Here is a 7,562-nt window from a genome sequence, read left to right as displayed (position 1 = left end):
AGTTATTTTTATAAATTTATATATTTTCCTCCTCTTCTTGTACATCGCAGGTTTGGAATCTACTGAATTGGTCTATTATTTTTCCTTTTCTAAATCAATGAGTTGCCGATAGTTGATGAGAAATTCAAAGCTACAAAAGAAATGCTTGGAAATTACGGGTATAAAATTTGTAGTTCAACATGAAAATGGGATTACTTTGATTCATTACAAATTTAAAATTAGATCAAATAAATGACAAATTGCATCAACAGGGGAAAAAAAAGCGTTTTAAGCACCTTCGTACAACTCTTATAAGCATTTGGGCTCCAAAATATTACCATGAGAAGGTGTCGCTTATAGCCAGACATTTGATTATGTGGATATGAATAGGAAAACCACAAAGAAAGATTTGGCATGCCAACAACAACTTACTGATGCAATTTAGAAGAGTATGTTGACTCAGAGGACAATCCATGATCCAGCCATTGTGAAGACCAATGTTTTGAATACCGTACCGGATGGCATATCGGTCAAGGCACTGGAACGAAATATTTCGATACCGGTACCGTTTCGTATACCGTTTCGGGATAGTCGATATATGAATAAATTATATATATAAATATATATAACAATTATATTCTAAAATAATAGTTTATATATGAATAAATTATATATAAATACATACATATATATAAATTATAAATAGTCTAGTCTAAATTGGGGGTCAAAAAATGAACTTATAGTTTGAAAAAATGGAAAAAAAAATAAAATGAAGGCCAAAATATCGGCCGGTACAGGCCGAAATTTAGGCCGAAACGGCCGGTATTTAAGCCAGTACGAAATACAGGTAGTATCTGTACCGGCCCAGTGGCCGGTACGGCAAATATCGGCCGTACCGGCCGATATTTCTGAAAAGACATCATGCTTTGTGTACCAAAAGTTCTCAATAATGCGAGGTGACGAATTTGGGATAGAAATGTTTCTTTCAGGCGAGATAAGTGGCTGGAGAGTGGTCCTCTTGTGAATAAGTTTCATGTTATTGTTTGGCCATTAATGCTAAAAGTGTGTGAGTGCAGGATCGAAAATGGATGGGATGTGGAGTTGTTATGGGATTTGGTGGGGGATAGTAAGTTGGAAGAGATTTTAGATTGCCTTGGGGGGTATAAGGAAGGTGCTGATTTGCTTGTTTGGACTCCAAACTTGAATGGTGAATTCTCTTCAAAAAGCGCTTGGGAGTGTGTGAGAGTTAAAGCTTCAAAAATGAATAGGTCAGATTGGATGTGGAACGCTGCTCTCCCAAAAAAATAATGAGTGACAATGTGGAAGGGAATTTGGATGACCAGGATCACGTATTGGCTACTGGCAGTGTAGCTAAGTAGATTTGGCATAGAATTTATGTGGAAGTGGGTATGCCATTTGTCTCTAATTACAGGCTTTGGAAGGATATAGTGGTGTTGGGAATAACTGTATATCTAAGACTAACTCGAAGTATAGTAGCGGAAATAAACGAAAGAAATTGATGACAATCACACAGAAAGAACACCAGGATTTAAGTGGTTCGACTCAAAATGAGTCTACGTCCACTTGTGGGGTCGGTATCGGAGATTTCACTATCAACAAAGATGGAGTGCAGAAGAATAATACAAAACTTCACAAAGAAGTTATCTCTCAAACTCACTCTAAACTTCTCTCTCAAGAAATCACTAAAACAAGAGAAAAAATGATTTCTGAAGTGTTGTAGAAAAGGGAGGCGCCGTTTGGTATTTATAGAAACAGTGAGAATTCACTTCTGTGAACATTGGCTCGAGCAAACACTCGAGCGAGTGTCGAGCGAGTGTAGGTTTTGTACACTTCGCTCAAGCCAATAGTTGAGCGATGTCGAGCGAAGCTCTCTGACTTGGATATCGCTCGAGCTGCATGTCGAGCGAGGGTCGAGCGAAGCTCTCTGCCTGAATTCGCTCGAGCTGGGTGTCGAGCGAATGTCGAGCGAAGCTCTCTGTCTTCATATCGCTCGAGCTGAATCTCGAGCGATGCTTGAGCGAAGCTCTCTGTCTGATTTCGCTCGAGCTGAGTGAACCTCCGCTCGAGCGAACATATGACACAATACTGTTCCATCTGAATTCAAGCCACCTCTTAACAAGTGGAAGTGGATATGCCATTTGTCCCGAACAGGCTTTGGAAGGATACAGCGGAGTCTTGGTTCCAACGTGCTGCTCATTCATCCCAAAAAGGTTGCTTAATCGGCCTTTTTCCGTCTATTTTAACTTGGTCTCTGTGGCTGTAGAGCTGTAAAGCATGAATGGAAAGAAAATCAGTTTTTGTGAAAGCTTTATGACACTCGGTTAAGGCTGCTATTGCTTGGGTTGGGCTGCGGCTAAAAGCTAGGAATACAATGCGGTGGGGGATGAGAAGGTGTTGGCAACTTTGTCCATACCGTTTAAAGACCCCAAGAAACAAAAAATGCGCGTATTGTTAAATGGCAAAAGCCGGCTAGTGGATGGTTCAAATTGAATGTCGATGGCAGTTGTCTCGAAAATCCTGGACGTATGGGAGCGGGAGGTGTTATCAGAGATGATGAAGGGAAGTTGAAGTTGGCTTTTTCCATAGGTTTGGATCATGGTAGGAACAATGTTGCGGAACTTATGGCACTTCTTCCTGGCTTGAGACATTGTAGAAAGCTTGGCAGAATGAAGGTGGAAGTGGAGTTGGACTCCATGTTAGTTGTACACTGGCTGGAGGAAAAACGCTGTGGGATCTGGTATCTTGAGGATTACTGGAAAGAAATCAAAGGAATTCTTTCTTCTAGGCAGTTTGTGGTATGTCATATTTTTAGGAAATGCAATGCTGGCGCTGATTTCCTTGCTTGCATGGCTTCTAGTTTGCCCAGAACGTGGTTGCTATATGCTGATATTCCTCATCTGCTCAAGGGTATTTTGAAATTAGACAAGTTAGGCCTTCCATTTTTGAGATGCTAGTTTCTTTGGTAAGTCTGGGTTGTTCATTTGCTTCCTTGTAAGTGTAGCGGCTCTTGTTACAAATTTTATATTAGTATACCTGCAAAGATCACATTGCATAATTGCCAAAATCAATTTTCTACAATGACGTTGGCTTATAGAATTCACTATAACTCCAACAGTTCTTCTACACATCAATCTCTTATATATATATTCTCAATCAGTAAAACAGGGGATTTTTTTTAATTGATAATTCAAGAGCTCGATATAACTTAATTGATAAAAATGTCTATAATTCCCACCATCACCAACTCTAAGAAACAAGATGCGGCCTGCTCCATATAACTAATTAATGAATGTTATAGGCACTAACAATCTCTTAAATTGACACAACTTTAAACAGAGGCGTATTTTTTTTAATAGAATTAAGGGTATTAGATGAAAGAGAGGTGATGTTATAGCCCTGCTGTATCTTGCAGTTAAGAGGAGTTGCCTTTTTCTATTAGAATATTTAGGTAAAAGAATCATTGCAAGACCACTCAGCAAAGAGCAATTCACCAATCCCAACGTACCAGAAAAGTGTTGAGTATTCTGTTGTACATTAATAATACATACTTTAGTTGCTGAGGAACCAATAGAAACAGTAGTGCTTAGTGGCAAGGAATACTGTCAACTAGAGTTTCATCCTAACATATGAATATGAAAGACAGTAATGTTTAGTGGCAGGAAATATTGGCGAATAGATGTCCATTTCAGGATCAAAGTCATGTTTATGGTAAGTTTAGCCAAAGACAGTAAACAAATTAAGACAGTAGTACTTGCACATTCATTTTTCAGATGGCACTTGGAAGTTGCAACAACTTAGTTACAAGCATCGAAGATCAAAAGAAATATTCATCAGAGACAGCTTTATAAGGAAAGAGTTCATCTTGAATGTACAAGCGCTCAAGAAGAGATTAGGTGCTGCTGCAACTGTTGTTGGTATTATCATCCTCTCCTAAATCAATTTTCTCATATTCTTACAGCTAAGTATGTATTAGCTGCTTTAGAGTTTATGGAGGAAGCTGGCTTCTTGAAAAAAGTAATGATACTCTCACTCAAAGTATAACGGGGAGTCTTCCAATATTTAAAAAAATCTCTCATATGCGCGGGACCCTACACTCCACGTGAACCGACCTATTTTTAAGCACCTTCTTGACAGCTCTTATAAGCATTGGGCATCCAAAACATGAAGAAAGACTTGGCATCCCAACAACAACTTGGTGCTGCAATTTTAAAAGAGTATGTTGAGGCAGAGAAGGAATCCATGATCCTGCCATTGTGAAAACAGCAAATATATAGGGTTTGAAGAGCGCAAGCTAATGTTTGTGAGTTTGGCCCACCCCACTGAGAATTAGAGCCAATTATTTGTTATGAGAAATGCCATCCATCTGCAAGCATTGAACAGATAAATATTTATCAGCCTATATATATATATATATATATTTTTGTATTCTCAATCAGTAAAACAGAGGATTTTGTTTTTCGATACCAATTTCTGTATTTATATTCATAACCCCAATGGATGATCTGAGTAACATAAGTGGTTAAGCATAAGCATAAGGCCATAGTAGTACAATCAAAGAACCCTTTTTGACAAGAACTAAATCATTAGATAACAGGTGCTGTTACAATGAAGAAAGCTCTCGTTTTATACTATTTGAAGATCACAAATCCTTTGTTCCACAATACAGATAGAGCAGACGTGATTTTCAAGGATATCTCTAAAAGGCTACAAACACAAACCATGTCAGCTCGTCTCATCTAATTATTACAACTTTTCTTTACTTTTAAACAAAATACAAATAATTTTAAAACAAAAATAATATTAAAAAATAATATTCTAATAATATTTTATTCAACTTTCACCTCATCTCATCGCTCAACTTGTCTCCTTGGTAGATTTCAATCCCCTAGAATCTGAGTCCAAAACTCTGGGTGATTTGAAATTAGTTCAGGTAATCATCTGAGTCCTCATGACAACCTTGTAAAAAAAAATTCAAAGGAATGAAAGATATAAGAGAAGGGGATAGAAAACTCTCAACAAAAGTCTCATTCAGTTACTGGAATGAATAATGGACCGAAAGTTTGAGCCCATGTTCCTTGGGATTTGTCATGCGGGGGATTTCAGAAAATGATGGTGTTCATTCACCAACTTCTAAGAAAATCTATGATCACTAATACACAACTTTTAGAGCAACCAAAATTAAATAAGCTAAATCATCAATTTGTATTAGGGAAGACCTTCTAATCAAGCTTTGACACATCAGCATAAATATTAAATATGAGAATTAATAACATCAGGAAATAGCCATGATATCTTTTCAATTCCTCAATGTTTTCACATATAAATACTCTGTACCCTCCAAAAGCAATGCCAAAGGAACTGCTAAAAGTACTTTGTCTGAAATACATACATATATATACTGATATAGATATAGATATTTTCCTCTTCTTATAAACTTCATTTTCTTCTCAATGTTTTCTTCTTTTCCTTTTGTCTTTCATGATTAGGGAGATTCAGAGCAAAAGAAAGATAATATTAATCCAAGTCAGATGGGACCCAGAAGTCAAGAGAAATCTGATTTGGGTAATTCATAGAAACATCTGCATTACAAGAGAATCTGAATGTAAAGGAAGCATTCTTGCATAAGATCATGAAAATCAACATTGAACGAGAAAATGTAAAACTTAAAAGCTCAAAGCAACAAAAAGTTTTAGTATTTTTGATGAAATGGCAATCACCTTGGTTAGTTGTAAAATGGACTGTTCTGTTAAATAGTTGTAGAACATAAAGGGAATGTTGTCCTTTGCTCTCATCCTTGTAGTAACAACTAATGCAGATTGCATTATGTCTTTGTATCAATTCAGTTAGAAAATCAAAATGGAAGAACTCCACAAAAAGAAAAATTTTCAAAACATTGATTACAACAATTTCATTGGTTTTCTACAAACAAATATACAACCTTGAGGATAGCTGCACTGTGATGGAGAAAAAAGGGAATTGAGAAAAAAGAATCACAATCTCAGATTGGTTTGAATGTAGGGAAATCCACCCATCACTTTCTCAGACTAGTCCAAGGCAATCTAGAACTTCACCCCATACTTTTGCAGTCCAATGACAGAGAGTATGATGGTATAGTTTGCTCTTCTAGCCTGCTTCTTCTGTAGTTTGTGATGGTAGAGCCTTCTAACGGCCACTGCCTGTGGATGTGCTTGGCCTGGGAACTTGAGAACTGGTTATTGGCTTCTGCAACGACTTCAAAGCAACCATGATCTCAGCGAACGTGGGTCTCAATTTTGGGTCTCTAAAATGTTAAATTGAGTCTTTTGTCAGGAATGCAGAAATGAATTTGAGTATGCTCGTTACACTATAACAACCATAATAAACACAAAAATAGAATTCCGATCCAATACTACTAATTTATAAGAGAATTTCACCTTTTATGATCTTTTTCAATGGCACTATCATTATCTAGTTGGGAAACAGTTTATACTCAATTCTTTTAAAGAGAGGACAGAGATCATTCTTTGTCCATGCTCGGTTGGAATGAATTGGACGAGGAAGACAGTTATTTTGGAGAAAAGAAGATAAGAAGATATGTAACACCCCATATTTTTAGTTTTTTAATGAAGGAATTATTTTTATTAATTCAAAATTTATTCTCTTGTTTTAAAAAAATTATTTTTGAAGTGCTTTCTTTAAATTAATTATTGTTATGTGTTTAAATTTCTTCTCGAATTAAATTAACTTGTTGTTGGGTTTAATTATTTATTTTCATTTTAATCACTGCGTTTGAATTATTTTATTTCACTTATTGTTTTAAAACCGTTTCCGTTGGATCATTTTTGTGACCCAAGATGTGAGGATTGGACCTCATTTCTTTCCCTACATTTTCTTTTTCCTTCCTTTTTCTTTTCTTCCTTTCTTTTCTTTTTTCTTCTTCTGGTTTCCTCCCGCGTGCGACGCCAGCCCCTCCCTCTCTCTGTCTAATTATTCCTTTGCCCCCAGCACCGCCGTGCACCGGCAGTGGTCGACACCGCCCGGCTCCCCAGCTTCCCCAGCCGCCGACGATGCCACCCCTCCGTTAGCCACCACGAGCCCATTGAAGCCGCGGCATTCCTTGCGCTGCCGTCGCGCCACCTCCGGCCACCATCTCTTCACCACATCATCCTCGACCTCCTAGCAACCCAATGGACCCAACCCCACCTCCGATCTGTCACCGGTGAAGCCACACCATCAATATTTTCGTTTTGGGTATTTTAGACTTCGACCGCCCTCTGCACCGCCACCCACGGCCAATCACCCCCATCACTAGCTTCACCGACATCCCTAAGCCCTACCCTATCAATCTCGGGTCTTCGTTTACACACGTTCAAAAGTGAGTTTTTGAGACCCACGGCCACAGTGCATTTGGCACTGTTTTGTTGCTGTGTTGCTACTTCTAGCATCTCCGTGATCTTTCAAAAATTATATTATAGTATTGTAAGTATTTTTCCCAAAGAACTTTTGAGATTTAAATGTATTTCTGCGCTAATTCATATTTACTGTGAATTTATTGGTTGTGCTGGACTGAGTCCGAGGAGTAA

The sequence above is a fragment of the Juglans regia genome, chromosome 15 (assembly GCF_001411555.2).
Source record: "Juglans regia cultivar Chandler chromosome 15, Walnut 2.0, whole genome shotgun sequence".
Classification (NCBI taxonomy): Eukaryota; Viridiplantae; Streptophyta; class Magnoliopsida; order Fagales; family Juglandaceae; genus Juglans; species Juglans regia.
This window is presented reverse-complemented; position numbering follows the sequence as displayed.